Raw genomic sequence first — 15,308 nt, 5'->3', positions numbered from 1 at the left:
GAAGGCAATATTTCCCCAGAATTTGACTACAAAATTCCTTTCCTATGTAACACCCCAAAGGGTGACTATTGGACAAAAATCATCTGGAAAATGCTACAATTCATAGAAGAAAAATAGTCTCTGAATACTCAATGTGTATACATTAGCTGAAAATAATTTTTCTTCTCCACAAAGTGAAGGCGTCTCTTTATTTTTCAGTTAATAAAGTCTCCTCCTTAATTCATCAACCCTGTCCAAGAATAAGACTTCTGCAGCTCTTCTTCTAAGAACATGAACCATAGAACTTTGATTGACAATTTGCAACTGTGATTGCTGCAAAGTCCTGTGATGTTGCAGTCTTGGACTCCACACACAGCTGGTTGGTTCTCCATTGATATGACATTTTCTTTCTTTTATGCCAGTTCCTCTGAACAGGGTTACTTCCTGGCATCGTGAGCTGTCCCCAATCACCCATCATAAAATTAGCCAGGAAGCCATTTCCCCATTGTTTTGCCTCCATTCTCATCTTCCTTAGTATCATTAAATAACATGAATTCCTAGTGCTCCCTTCTTGGCCACAGATCCAGAGCATGTCCTACTGGAAGGAGGCCATGCAGCTGTCACTCTTGCCCAAGGATGTGTTCTTTGTTCCCAAGAACTCCTCTTGGGTAGTTCCTTTATCTGTAGTTGAAAGGCTTCTCTCTTTGCTCCAAGCACTACTGGTGGTTAGTGGGTTTTGGACAGAAGGCAGAAAAAATCGACTTCTAACTGGTGATACATCAAGAGAAAATTAATAAGGGATTCAGAGAAGCACTAGTTAACCTGAATTCCTGAATTCTTGCTGAGAGAGGGCTTTTAGGAACCGTGATGAAGAGATCAGATCAGCCCTGCTCTCTGCTTCTACTGGGCTCTTTAAACAGCACTGGGCAGTTTGGCCAATGTAACAACCCAGCAAGAATGAGTACAAAGCTTAAATTGTACCTCTGGAGAGCTTACTGAGATGGAGATGCATGTTTCATAAAAAATACTGCAGATCTTTTCATTAAAGATCACAGAGGAGAGGCAAAGATTTCATCCAAATCAGGGTTTGTAGCTTCTAGCATGTTCACCAGCAAAACAAGGTCTTCGTTCTGCCTTGACTCCAGCTGCGTTCCTTCCGGGCTGCTCTTGCCCCTGCGTGTGAACGTCTGTCTTCTGGAGGCCGTCGGCCACCTGGCCCTGAGGTGCGCCTTCTGTACACAGTGTGGGCAGCCTGCCGGGGCAGAGCAGTTCTTGGACCCAATGCCCTATCACTTCTGCCCACACTTTCTTCATCCCTTGATCGTCCTCTGGTTCTAAAAGCCAGCTGCTTTCTCATTGGCCCCTTGTTCCTCTTACACATGTGGAGGGCCCCGTTCTTCTGCTTTTCTAGTCTTTTATGCATGTAGAAAGCCCTGCCCATGTGCCTGAGGTGGAATTATATAGGTTCACATCAGGGCACCCCGACTGGGATCCTTAACTGGTGCTTCTCCAAGAATGGTCCACAGACCACCTGCACCAGAATCCTCTGTTCAAAGGATGGCTGTTAAAAAAAACAAGTAAGGTCCCACTGTAGAGCTTCTGAATGAAGATCTCTTGTCGGAGGCCCAGAATCTGCCCTTTTAACAAACCCCCAAATGCTTCCTCCTGCATTAGTCTGTGAGCCACTGACCCAGCCTCTCCTACTTAGAGTTCTGGCTGCTAAGCCTCACCTCAGCGATTCTCTTTCTCTAGAAGGCTTTTTCTACATTGGCAGAGTTTCCCCACCTGCCTCGCACATACAGGCTCATACTATTAAATACATTGCTGTAATTTTGCTTTATCCCACACTCCCCAAGTCCTATGAACTTAACACATCATATCTCTGTAGCCTTCTTTAGTTCTCACCAAGAGAATCCCATCTTATAGGCATGAGAATATGAGTCCAAAATCACCTTCTACCATTTAAAAGAAATAGAAAACTATACAACTGCTTTCATTTTCCTTATTTTTAGTTTTCTTAAAAGATAATTGACTATTTAAAGTCAAATAATAACAATGAATTATGAGAATATGCAAAAGTGAAATCTGTTAAAACAATAGCATAAAGGATAGGAAGTGGGAAGTACACGTTATTTTCTTATACCATATTTGAAGAAACATATTTCTTAAAAGTAAATTGTGGTAAGTGAAAAATGCACATTTTAAGACTTAAGCAACAATTTAAAAGAAAACAGAGGAATAGCTAATATGCCAGTAGCGGAGATAAAATAGAATCCTAAAATATAACCAATTACTCTAAAGATAAAGCAGAAAAAGAACAATATGGGATAAAAAGAAAACAAATAGCAACACAGTAGACTTAATTCCAACCATATCAAAAATTATATCACAGACTCTAAACACTATCAAGCAAATATTGCCACACTAGATTTAAATATCAAAAGTGAATTATATGTAGTCTACAAGATATTCACATATATACAAAGACATAAGTAGATTAAAAGTTAAAGAATAGGAAAAGATAAGCCATACAAACACTAACCCCCCAAAAACTGAATAGCTATATTAATATTAGAAAAGTAGATCTCAGAACAAGAAATACTACCAAGAATAAAGAGAAATGTTATATCAATCAAGGGAGTCAATTCATTAGGAAGACATAACAATTCTTAATACATAAGCACCTAAACACAAAGCTTCAAAAAACGTATAGCAGAACTGATACAAATGACAGGAGAAATGGACACATCAACTACAGGTGAAGATTCCTTCGCTCTCAGTAATTGATAAAACAGGCAGAGAGAAAATTGGTAGAGGTAAGGCCCACAGTGATGCAGCCACCAGAATGGAGAGTGACCAGACAGTTGCTGAGGGACCTTGATCTCCATCCCTGGGAGCTGGGCAGCATCTTCGAGTTTGATAGAAGCACTTTCTGCTCCTCTGCAAATTCCGGAGGCAAAACGTTTATAGCAATAGCTGAAGGCAGAGAGCAAAGACAGGCCCCTAACAATGATCCAGGGGGTATTCTTACCCTCCTCTCCCAGCTCCCAAGGCAGCTCCTAGATGAGGCAACATAGCCCCTGTGGCTTTGCAGGCAGGGAGGCCCGGGGCAGAGGAGACAAGCGGGTAGAAGCCAAGATGATGAGCAGCAGCCACCTGCCAAGAAAGGCCGCTCCCGGGTCAGGATCATGAGGTCCACCCCGCTTCCTCCTCCAGCCCCAGCACCTCGGGGACTGCAAGATGTCTGGAGTTGAGAGAGTAATCGCCCCAAAATCAGTCCTCCAAACACACCCTCCTTTAAGTTGCTGTGGTAAGAAGGCAGTGGGGAGCAGCCACATCCCCCTCCAGCGCAGGGCCTCTGGGCTTTGCCCAGGGGGGAGAGGGACCAGCTCAGACTGAGGTCAGAGCAAAGCCTGCGGCTTGATACCGCAAGCGGCTGGAGGCCTGTGGGGTTGGCTCTGAATGCTGCTGATGTACGGGGGCGGTGGGGGGCACTCAGCAGAGCACAGCGATGGGGCAGACATCAAACTTTCACGTTGATGTCCCACTGAGTCCCTAGTGTTTAACAAAATAAGACTGAGTATTACCATGGATACAAATTTTTCAATTTTACACATATCTTTCAATTTCAATGGCTTTTCATGATGTTGGCATGTATTGCATTATATGGGTTTTCCTTCCACTGTAGGTGACCACATGCAATTCAGACCGGTTTTACACAAAAGAGGTCTCATTGGCTCACACAGCTGAGAGGCCGACAGCACAGCTGCCCGCAGGCTCCTCAGTCCAGAATCTCCGAGGACGCCATCAGCCATTGCCTTCACAGCTTTGCTTTGCCTGTCCCTGAGAGTTGATGCCACTCTCCGTATGACGCTCCCCAGGGAACTGTGCTGGCTGCAGCAGCCCTGAGCCCCACACCTTCCCAGAATCAGCTGAAGAAAATGGACCTTCCTCACAAGCCCCAGCAAAGTTCTGTATTCGCCTCATCAGCTCCAAGAGAGTTCTGTGCCATCTGTGAACCAATCACCCGGCCAGGGGGGTAACATGCAATTATAGCCTGAATGGAGGTGTGGCTGGGTAAGTGGCCCATCAAATGGTGGAAATGAGGAAGATGTGGTCCCTAAAGAAGATCTGGATTATTGTTATCAGAAAGAGGGAACACAGGGTCTGGGTAGGAAACAACATATGTCTGCTACACCCATACATTTTTAAAGATCTTATTACATGCTGCCACAGCCTTCTCCAGTGGAAAAAAAGGTACCAATGTACAATGGAATCATAGTAAAAGTCTAGTATAATGGTGATGTGTATTAGATACCTATTGCCTCAGAAGATTGCCAAATGGAGTTTTATCATTTTGATTCACTTCTGGTAATAAAATAGGTACTTAGCAGATTTTTAAGCTCTCTTATTTTAGATGCACTCAGTCATTTGTTAGCAAAGCTGATCACCTGCCCAATGCTCAAATATTATATATAAACTTGGCCTAGAATTTTTAAAAGACATGCAGTAAGATTTTGTGAATCCCCTTTCCCCTGTTACATCTTTCAGTATATTTCCACACTGATTAGTCTGTGAGTCCTGTTTTTAATTGTAGTAAAATACACATAACACAAAATTTGCCATCTGAACTGGTTTTAAGTGTACAATTCAGTCATGTCACAGAGACGCACATAGCTGTGAAACCAATCTCCAGAGCTCTTCACCTTGCAAAGCTGAAATTGTACACCCATGAAACAAGTCTTTATTCCCCCTCCTGCTAGCATTCAGCAGCCACCATTCTACTTTCTGCCGCTATGAATTTGTACATTCTGAGTGCCTCCTACCCATGGCATCACGCAGCGCATGTCCTTTTGTGGCTGGATTACCTCACTTAGCGCAACGTCTCCAAGGGTCACCCGTGTTGTGACACGGTCGGCAGCTCCCTATTTTTTGAGGCTGGATAATATTCCATTGTGTATGTATGCCACATTTTGCTCATTCTTTCCTCTATCGACGGATATCTGATGTTGTTTACACCTTTCGGCTACTGCGAATATGTTTCTGCGAATGTGTGTATATACAAATCTCACTCCATGCCCGTTTTCTTCACATTCCCACCAACAGTGCATAAGAGTTCCAGTTTCTCCACATCCTTGCCAACATTTGTTATTTTCTATGTGTTCTTTTTTATAGTAGCCATCCCAGTAGGTGTGATCTGAGCATGTGCTGTCCTGGAAAGAAGATGGAGAGTGTGAGTAGTGGCGTGTTGAAGGTGTGAAGAGGGAATTTCTGCCAAGAAGAGCAGGCAGTGACAATCTCCCGTGGATGGCCGGTGTGGTCCTGTGCCACATTCACACGTACATTTTGCAAAAGGAAACACTCCAGTTCTTGTTCTCAAGAATCGGAACATTGTGGAGAAGTAAGAGTTGTTTCCATTTGGAATTATATTCTTGGCATTATTGCCAGGAAGCCAGACATTTCCTGTATATAAAAAGGAACGGCACGTCTTCACTTAAATGAGAGGAGCAAAGAGAGAATAAACAAGAAGGTAAATGGTAGGAAGTATACATACAGTGTGTAAGAGAAAGAAAAAGTAAAGAAACCAAACTACTTGTTCACAGGTAGCTACAAATCCTTTACAGGCCATCAGCAATAAGGACAGCAGAAACAGCAGCAGAAACATCTTAAGAGAAGTGAACGGAGGATAATGGATTTACTTATTGATTTACTGAGCTTGACCTGCATGTCATGTGCTGTTCAAGACACTGGCAATTACACTGTTAAATAAGACAAACAGATGGGCCTTCATGGAGCTTTCATTACAACGGCGGGAGACCGGTAACTAAACAAATACACACAGCATTGCAGATGGTGAGCTCGGTGGAGAATTGTACAGGGCAAGGGTAGAAGGGGGCTTGTGGGTGGGGGTGGCATGTGTTTCTATCTTATAGAAAGGTGAGGAAAGATCCTCTATCACAGAGATTTTTGAACAGAGACCAGAAAGAAGAGAGGGATTGAAAGAAAGAAGTAAAATTATCTCTGTTCACAGATGATGTGATTTCACATGTAAAAAACCCCAAAGATTACACACACACACACACACAACTATTAGAGCTAATAAACGAATCCATCGACATTTCAAAATACAGAATCAACACTCAAAAATTAGTTATTAGCAGTGGGCAACTCAAAAAGGAAACTAAGAAACAATCCCACCCATAATATCATCAAAAAAAATTTATTAGGAATGAATTTAACCAAGAAGGCAAAAGACTTGTACACTGAAAACTATAAAGCATTACCAAAAGACATTTTAAAAACATAAATAAGTGGAAAGACATCCTGTGGTCATAGATCAGAAGCCTCAGTACTGCTAACATGACAAACGACCTGAAGTGTCCTGCAGAGTCAGTGTGATCCCTGTCAGACATCCAGTGGTGTTTGCAGAAACAGATAACCCATCCCAAAGTTTGTGTGGAATCTCAGAAAACACCGACTAGCCAAATCAATCTTAAAAAGGAAAACCAAACTGGAGGACTCACATTTCTTGATTTCAAAACTTAGCACAAATCCATAGTAATCAAAACAGAATGGCATTGGCGTAAGGACAGATGCAGAGAACCATGGACTAGAACAGAGAGCCCAAAAATAAACTCTCACATGCATAAACTCTCACAATTATTCAATGGAGAAAGTACAGTTTTCAAAAAATCATGCTGGGAAAATTGGATACCACATGCCAAAGGATGAAGTTGAACCCATACCTTATGCTATATACAAAAACTAACTGAAATGGATAAATGGATCAAAGACCTTAATGTAAGAGTTAAATTGTAAAACTCTTATAAGAAAACATAGATGGAAAGCCTCAGGACATTGGATTTGGCAATGATTTCTTGAATATGACTCTAAAAGCATAAGCAACAAAGGAAAATATTGATAAAAATCAGACTTCATCAAAATTTTTTAATTTTGTGTATCAAAGGATGCTATCAACAGTGATAGAACAATGCACCGACTGGGAGAAAATATTTGTAAATCATGTACCTGATAAGTCAATGGCAGACAGAATATATGAGGAACTTCTAAAATGCAATAAAAACAGGAACAAAAAATAACCCCAATTCAAACATGGGCAAAGGATATGGATAGACATTTCTACAAAACAGATATACAAATGGCCAATAAACATATAAAAAGATGTCACCATCCTTAGTCATTAGAGAAATGCAAATCAAAACCACAAAGAGATATCACTTCACACTTATTAGAACAGCTATTATGAAAAATTGGAAAATAACAAGTGTTGAGGAGGATGTGAAGAAATTGGGACCCCTGTGCACTGCTGGTGGCAATATAACGTGGTACAGCCACTGTGGAGGGAAATTTGGTGGTATCTTAAAAAGTTTAACATACAATTACCATATTATTCAGCATTCAATTCCTATATGTCCAAAAGAATCGAAAGCAGATACTCAAACAGATACTTTACACAAATTTTCATGGCAGCATTATTCACAATACCCAGAAGGTAGAAACAATCTAAATGTCCATCACAACAGACGTATGGATTAAAAAAATGTGGCATAACCACACAATGAATATTGTCTAGGCATACAAACAAATGAAATGGCACATGCCATAGCATGGATGGAACTTGAAGACATTATGCTGGTGAAACTAGCCAGACACAAAAGAATAAATGTAGTTCCACTTACATGAGGAACAATTATTCCACTTACATGAGATACATAGAAGCAGTAGATTCATAGAGACAGAAAGCAGAGTAGAAGTTCCCTGGGGTGTAGGCAGTGGAGATGGACAGTTACTGTTTGATGGGTACAGATTTTCTATTTGAGATGATAAACACTTTCTAGAGATAAATGGTGGTGTTACAAAAACATGGTGAATGTACTTAATGCCATTTAATTGTCCACTTACAAATGGTGAGGATGGTAAATTTCATGTTTTTATTTTACTACAATATATAAATAATTAAAATAAAATAAAGGGAACAATCCAGGCAGAAGGGTGCGGGTGGTACCTCTTGCTGATACTGTGAAGGGCATAAGTTTGGCTGTTCCCTGAGTGCCAGAGCAGTGCCTTGCTTGGAAGAGGGAAACTGCTGGAGCGGCCAGTCGAGGTCGGCCTGCTCGCTGGGCCTGCAGGCAGGGGGGCGCATCTGAGCCTGCCTAGAGCAACAGGACCTGGGCAATGGTGGAGAACCAGCCACATCACCAAAATGCAGGGTCCAGGCGGGCAGGTGCCTTCTCTTCATCCGTCATCTCATTACCAGCCCCTGACACATAGCAGACACGCAAAAGTATTTGTTGAATGAGCGAATCAGTCGATCATATAAAGGAAGTGGTCTCAAATGGTATCATGACATATGATATAAGAACACATCTGTATGTATCAGAATCCCTGAAGGGTTTGTCAAACACAGATTGCCAGACCCAGAGCTCCTGATGCAATACACTGGGAAGACGGAGCCTGAGAATTGGAATTTCTGATGAATTCCCAGGTGATGTCCATGCTGCTGGTCTAGGCCGGACACCGAGAGCCACCAATTCAGAAAGAATAATCGCCACAGCTGAAGGAAGAGGCCTCTGCTCAGCTTTCTATGCAAATATGTAAACCCTTAGATGCTTTTAAAAACCCAAGGCTGAAGAGTCCAAATATGATTGAGATTGGAATTCCTGCCACCCTGAGTGGGAGATGATGAAAGCCAAATTTAATCAGATTTAAGAAAAAAAAGGAAGGCAATATGGCTTTTATTGTATGTGACTGTTAACATGTTACTCAGTAAAACAGGTGGAAAGCCAGTTCCTGAGGAAAGTTAATCCTCAGTGAGACCCCACATAGACAAAACAGGAATGGATTGAAATGCTGGGTCTGCTCCTCACTAGCTGTGTGACTTTTGTAAAATACCCACCCTTTCTGGATTTCAAATAGTGCACCTAGACAATAGTGGTGATAGTAGCAAACTCACGGGGTTAGCATAAGGATTAGATGAGTCGACTAAGTAAAACTTAAATAACTTACCGGTTTAACCATCTCCCTCTCTTCTGGACCAAACCATCTGGCCGAGGCCAGAGGCAGCCCACAGCCCTCATTCCCATCCCTGCATTTCCCTGTACTTCTACCCTCACCAACAAAGACAGAGACGGCTCAAAATCAAGTGTGCCTATCGTCAGACCTGGTTGCTAATTGTACTCCATATTGCCATTATGGAATTTGACTATGTATTACTTAAATCCACGAAATATGAGTGCAAAAAAGAAAGACCATTATTGTTCTATGAAAAATAACTTGAATGTTTTGGAAAGTCTCCATAAAGGCAAGTTGTTAAAATAAATTACTATCAGATTACATGCATGGGAGGCATCTCTAAACGGATTGGGGGTAATAGCAAAAATCTAAAGCGACTCTGGGCTCAGCTGCTCCCACATGCCTTTAAGTCTTTGAGCCACTTTAAAGGATCCTAAACTGGAACTCTTAGACGATGAATAACAGATGTGGTTTATGCAAGAATAGCGATTCGGAACATGGGTCAGGCACCATCCTTGAAGAAGTGGCTGCAGCCTTAAATCGATAGATGAGCAAAGAAATGCAAAGATCCATGTTTTAAACGAAAGCAAAAATGTTTGTCTAAGTATATGGCTTTGTGTGATTCCCCACTTCAGCTGACTTTTCAACAGACCAAATACCAGTCCTCGTGATGCCGGGCAAGATGAGTGGCACTCGCTAGATGTCAGCTCCTTCTCCCAACACCCCCACCACCTCAAAAGTTCGATTTGGCATCACACCCAAATGCCATCCCTGCTGTCTAACATTTCTACAGTAAATACGCACTACTGAGGTGTCCTGACCTCAGTATTGCACCAAACCCGTGCCATTTGCAAAGAATTGTTGAAGCCCGGGACGTTTTCACTTTGCACATTCAAGAAGCCTCCCCCCAACAACTGAGCAGAGTCCAGGGAGGCATGGGAAGGTGGCAGTGAGGGCAGCACCCATGAATAGTCATCCAGCCTTTAATAAAGATGAGAACATGTAGCCTCTGCATGGTGCTCTAATGATGTCAAGCCCTTTGAAGATGTACGTTAATCCCCTGGCACCCCTCTGAGCCGGGTCAGTGTTGTTCTTTCCAACCTAGAAGGTCGGGGAGTGGAGCAGAGGAAGGTTAACTGACTTGCTGAAGTCAGCCCTGTGAGTTCATGAAAGAGGTGGAGGGAGACGGTGCGTTGCCGAGGTTGCCGACTCTCTGTCCTGGTCCCTGCTTTTTTGCTTCGGTTCCTTTCCCAAGAGCTTATGTACGTTTTCTGAGCACAATAACACTTTGCTATAAAATGCATGTGTGTGTGTGTGTGTGTGTGTGTGTGTGTGTGTGTGTGTGTGTGCGGGCGCGCATGTGCATATGCATACGTATCTATTCCCCTCAGTGAGAAAGCCTAGGAAAGGAGTCGTGTGGGCCACGTTTCATCACAAGCCATATTATTATTTTTTATTTTTTATTTTTCTAATTTTTTATTAAGGTATGATTGATACACACTCTTATGAAGGTTTCACATGGAAAAACAATGTGGTTAGTACAGTTACCCATATTATCAAGTCCCCACCCATACCCCAATGCAGTCACTGTCCATCAGTGCAGCAAGATGCCACAGATTCACTATGTGCCTTCTCTGTGATATACTGTTCTCCCTGTGATCCCCCACACCATGTGTACTAAACATAATACCCCTCAGTCCCCCTCTCCCTCCCTCCCCACCTGCCCTCCCACACCCCTCCCCTTTGGTAACCACTAGTTCATTCTTGGGGTCTCTGAGTCTGCTGCTATTTTGTTCCTTCAGTTTTGCTTCATTGTTATACTCCACAAATGAGGGAAATCATTTGGTATTTGTCTTTCTCCGCCTGGCTTATTTCACTGAGCATAATCAGATGTTTCTTTTTAAGTCAGAAATAAAATGAAAACCCAACATGTCTATTGCAACAAAGTAAAGAATTCACAATTTGGTTCATCAAGAAGTATTCCTAGGCTCCATCATAAAGCAAAACTATTAAATCCATTTGGGAATCACCTATGATAGTTTTTGCTCATGAAATAATTTTCACAATACAGATTGAAATTAATGGTGGCTAAGACCCAAGAGTTCTCCATAAGTGAATGTAATGAGTGCAAATCTTAATGAGAAGAAAATGAGTTGATAATTGGTGAAAATAGGCTGATGTCTTCATAAAATTAATGACAGAAACCAGGAAAAGTTCACTGAAGAAAAACGTGGACCTGTATCAACCTTTAAAGAACATTTTTACTGCTGTGACATATGGTAAAGAAATATAACATATTGACCTTTAAGTGATGATGCTGATTTTAGCAAATTCCTCAACTTCAGTGTGAACAAGGATTAAAATAACGTGGTAAAAAATACTCATCCCTCAGGGAGCCAAGATGGCGGCATGAGTAGAGCAGCAGAAATCTCCTCCCAAAACCACATATATCTATGAAAATATGACAAAGACAACTCTTCCTAGAATAAAGACAAGAGGACATAGGACAACATCTAGACCACATCCGCACCTGAGAGAACCCAGCGCCTCGCGAAGGGGGTAAGATACAAGCCCCGGCCCCGCGGGAGCCGAGCGCCCCTCCCCACAGCTCCCGGCGGGAGAAGAGTAGGCAGAGCGGGAGGGAGACGGAGCCCAGGACTGCTGAACACCCAGCCACAGCCATCCGGGCCAGAGTGCAGACACAGTGCGTGCGCGGGGCCCTGGATACTAGGGAAAAAGGGCAGCAAGAACAGTGAGCGAGTACTGGAGGTCTGGCGCCGGAGGACAAAAGAAAAGCGAGCAGCCATTTTTTTTTCTTTGCTGTTTTGTTTTGGCGAGCGCTTTTTGAAAGTCTTAAAGGGATAGGGACCCCAATACTAGGGAAACAGGGCAGCAAGACTGGTGAGCAGATGCCTGAGGCTGGCACCACAGAATAAAGAAAAATGAGTGGCCATTTTTTATTTATTTATTTATTTATTTTTAATAAAAAAAAATTTTTTTTGGGGGGGTGTCGATGTTTTGTTTTGGTGGGTGCTTTTTGGAAGTCTTAAAGGGGCAGGGTGGGAGACTTAATCCAGAGGTAGGGAATCCGGGGATCTCTGGGCACCCTAATCCCCTGGGCTGCAGGGAGCAGGGAGGCCCCTTACGGAGAAAAATAGCTTCCCAGCCGCTCCCACTCCAATTTGACTCCACCAATTTGGAGTCGCAGCCCGAGCCAGGCCATACCCACAGCAACAGCAGAGATAAACTCCAGAGCAGCCGGGCAGGAAGCAGAAGCCCTGTCTGCACAGCTACCCAGCACAAGCCACTAGAGGTCGCTGTTCCCCCAGGACAGGAGGGCCATAAACCAACAAGAAGGAAAGTTCTTCCAGCCGACACTCGTCCCAGCTCTGCAAACTATTCCTATCACCATGAAAAGGCAAAGCTACAGGCAGACAAAGATCACAGAGACCACCAGAGAAGGAGACAGACCTAACCAGTCTTCCTGAAAAAGAATTCAAAATAAGAATCATAAACATGCTAACAGATGCAGTGAAATACGCAAGAGAAATGGGATGAAGTCTGGAGGGAGATCACAGATGCCAGAAAGGAGATTGCAGAAATGAAACAAACTCTGGAAGGGTTTATAAGCAGAATGGATAGGATGCAAGAGGCCATTGATGGAACTGAAACCAGAGAACAGGAACGCATAGAAGCTGACATAGAGAGAGATAAAAGGATCTCCAGGAATGAAACAATATTAAGAGAACTGTGTGACCAATCCAAAAGGAACAATATCCATATTATAGGGGTCCCAGAAGAAAAAGAGAGAGGAAAAGAGATGGAAAGTATCTTGGAAGAAATAATTGCTGAAAACTTCCCCAAACTGGGTGAGGAAATAATCGAACAGACCACGGAAATACACAGAACCCCCAACAGAAAGGATCCAAGGAGGACAACACCAAGACACATAATAATTACAATGGCAAAGATCAAGGACAAGGAAAGAGTGTTAAAGGCAGCTAGAGAGAAAAAGGTCACCTATAAAGGAAAACCCATCAGGCTAATGTCAGACTTCTTGACAGAAACCCTACAGGCCAGAAGACAATGGCATGATATATTTAATGCAATGAAACAAAAGGGCCTTGAACCAAGGATACTGTATTCAGCACGACTATCATTGAAATATGATGGTGGGATGAAACAATTTCCAGACAAACAAAAGCTGAGGGAATTTGCTTCCCACAAACCACCTCTACAGGACATCTTACAGGGACTGCTCTGGATGGGAGCACTCCTAGAAAGAGCACAGAACAAAACACCCAACATATGAAGAATGGAGGAGGAGGAATAAGAAGGGAGAGAAGAAAAGAATCTCCAGACAGTGTATATAACAGCTCAATAAGCGAGCTAAGTAAGGCAGTAAAATACTAAAGAGGCTAATCTTGAACCTTTGGTAACCACGAATTTAAAGCATGCAATGGCAATAAGTACATATCTTTCAATAGTCACCCTAAATGTTAATGGGCTGAATGCACCAATCAAAAGACACAGAGTAATAGAATGGATAAAAAAGTAAGACCCATCTATATGCTGCTTACAAGAAACTCACCTCAAACCCAAAGATATGTACAGACTAAAAGTCAAGGGATGGAAAAACATATTTCAGGCAAACAAACAGTGAGAAGAAAGCAAGGGTTACAGTACTAATATCAGACAAAATAGACTTCAAAACAAAGAAAGTAACAAGAGATAAAGAAGGACACTACATAATAATAAAGGGCTCAGTCCAACAAGAGGATATAACCAATCTAAATATATATGCACCCAAAACAGGAGCACCAGCATATGTGAAACAAATACTAACAGAATTAAAGGGGGATATAGACTGCAATGCATTCATTCTAGGAGAGTTCAACACACCACTCACCCCAAAGGATAGATCAACCGGGCAGAAAATAAGTAAGGACACGGAAGCACTGAACAACACAGTAGAGCAGATGGACCTAATAGACATCTATAGAACTCTACATCCAAAAGCAACAGGATACACATTCTTCTCAAGTGCACATGGAACATTCTCCAGAATAGACCACATACTAGGCCACAAAAAGAGCCTCAGTAAATTCCAAAAGATTGAAATCCTACCAACCAACTTTTCAGACCACAAAGGCATAAAACCAGAAATAAACTGTACAAAGAGAGCAAAGAGGCTCACAAACACATGGAGGCTTAACAACACGCTCCTAAATAATCATTGGATCAGCGACCAAATCAAAATGGAGATCCAGCAATATATGGAAACAAATGACAACAACAACACAAAGTCCCAAGTTCTGTGGGACACAGCAAAAGCAGTCCTAAGAGGAAAGTATATAGCAATCCAAGCATATTTAAAAAAGGAAGAACAAGCCCAAATGAATGGTCTAACGTCACAATTATTGAAAATGGAAAAAGAAGAACAAATGAGGCCTAAGGTCAGAAGAAGGAGGGACATAATAAAGATCAGAGAAGAAATAAAATTGAGAAGAATAAAACAATAGCAAAAATCAATGAAACCAAATCTGGTTCTTCGAGAAAATAAACAAAATAGATAAGCCTTCAGCCAGACTTATTAAGGAGAAAAGAGAGTCAACACAAATCAACAGTATCAGAAACGAGAAAGGAAAAATCACGACGGACCCCACAGAAATACAAAGAATTATTAGAGAATACTATGAAAACCTATATGCTAACAAGCTGGGAAACCTAGGAGAAATGGACAACTTCCTAGAAAAATACAACCTTCCAAGATTGACCCAGAAAGTAACAGAAAATCTAAACAGACCAATTACCAGCAATGAAATTGAAGCAGTAATAAAAAAACTACCAAAGAACAAAACCCCTGGGCCAGATGGATTTACCTCGGAATTTTATCAGACATACAGGGAAGACATAACACCCATTCTCCTTAAAGTTTTCCAAAAAAGAGAGGAGGAGGGGATACTCCCAAACTCATTCTATGAAGCTAACATCACCCTAATACCAAAACCAGGCAAAGACCCCACCAAAAAAGAAAACTACAGACCAATATCCCTGATGAACGTAGATCAAAAATACTCCACAAAATATTAGCAAACTGAATTCAAAAATACATCAAAAGGATTATACACCATGATCAAGTGGGATTAATCCCAGGGATGCAAGGATGGTACAACATTCGAAAGTCCATCGCCATCATCCACCTCATCAACAAAAAGAAAGACAAAAACCACATGATCATCTCCATAGATGCTGAGAAAGCATTTGACAAAGTTCAACATCCATTCATGATAAAA

This window comes from Manis pentadactyla, chromosome 12 (genome assembly GCF_030020395.1).
Source record: "Manis pentadactyla isolate mManPen7 chromosome 12, mManPen7.hap1, whole genome shotgun sequence".
Classification (NCBI taxonomy): domain Eukaryota; kingdom Metazoa; phylum Chordata; class Mammalia; order Pholidota; family Manidae; genus Manis; species Manis pentadactyla.
This window is presented reverse-complemented; position numbering follows the sequence as displayed.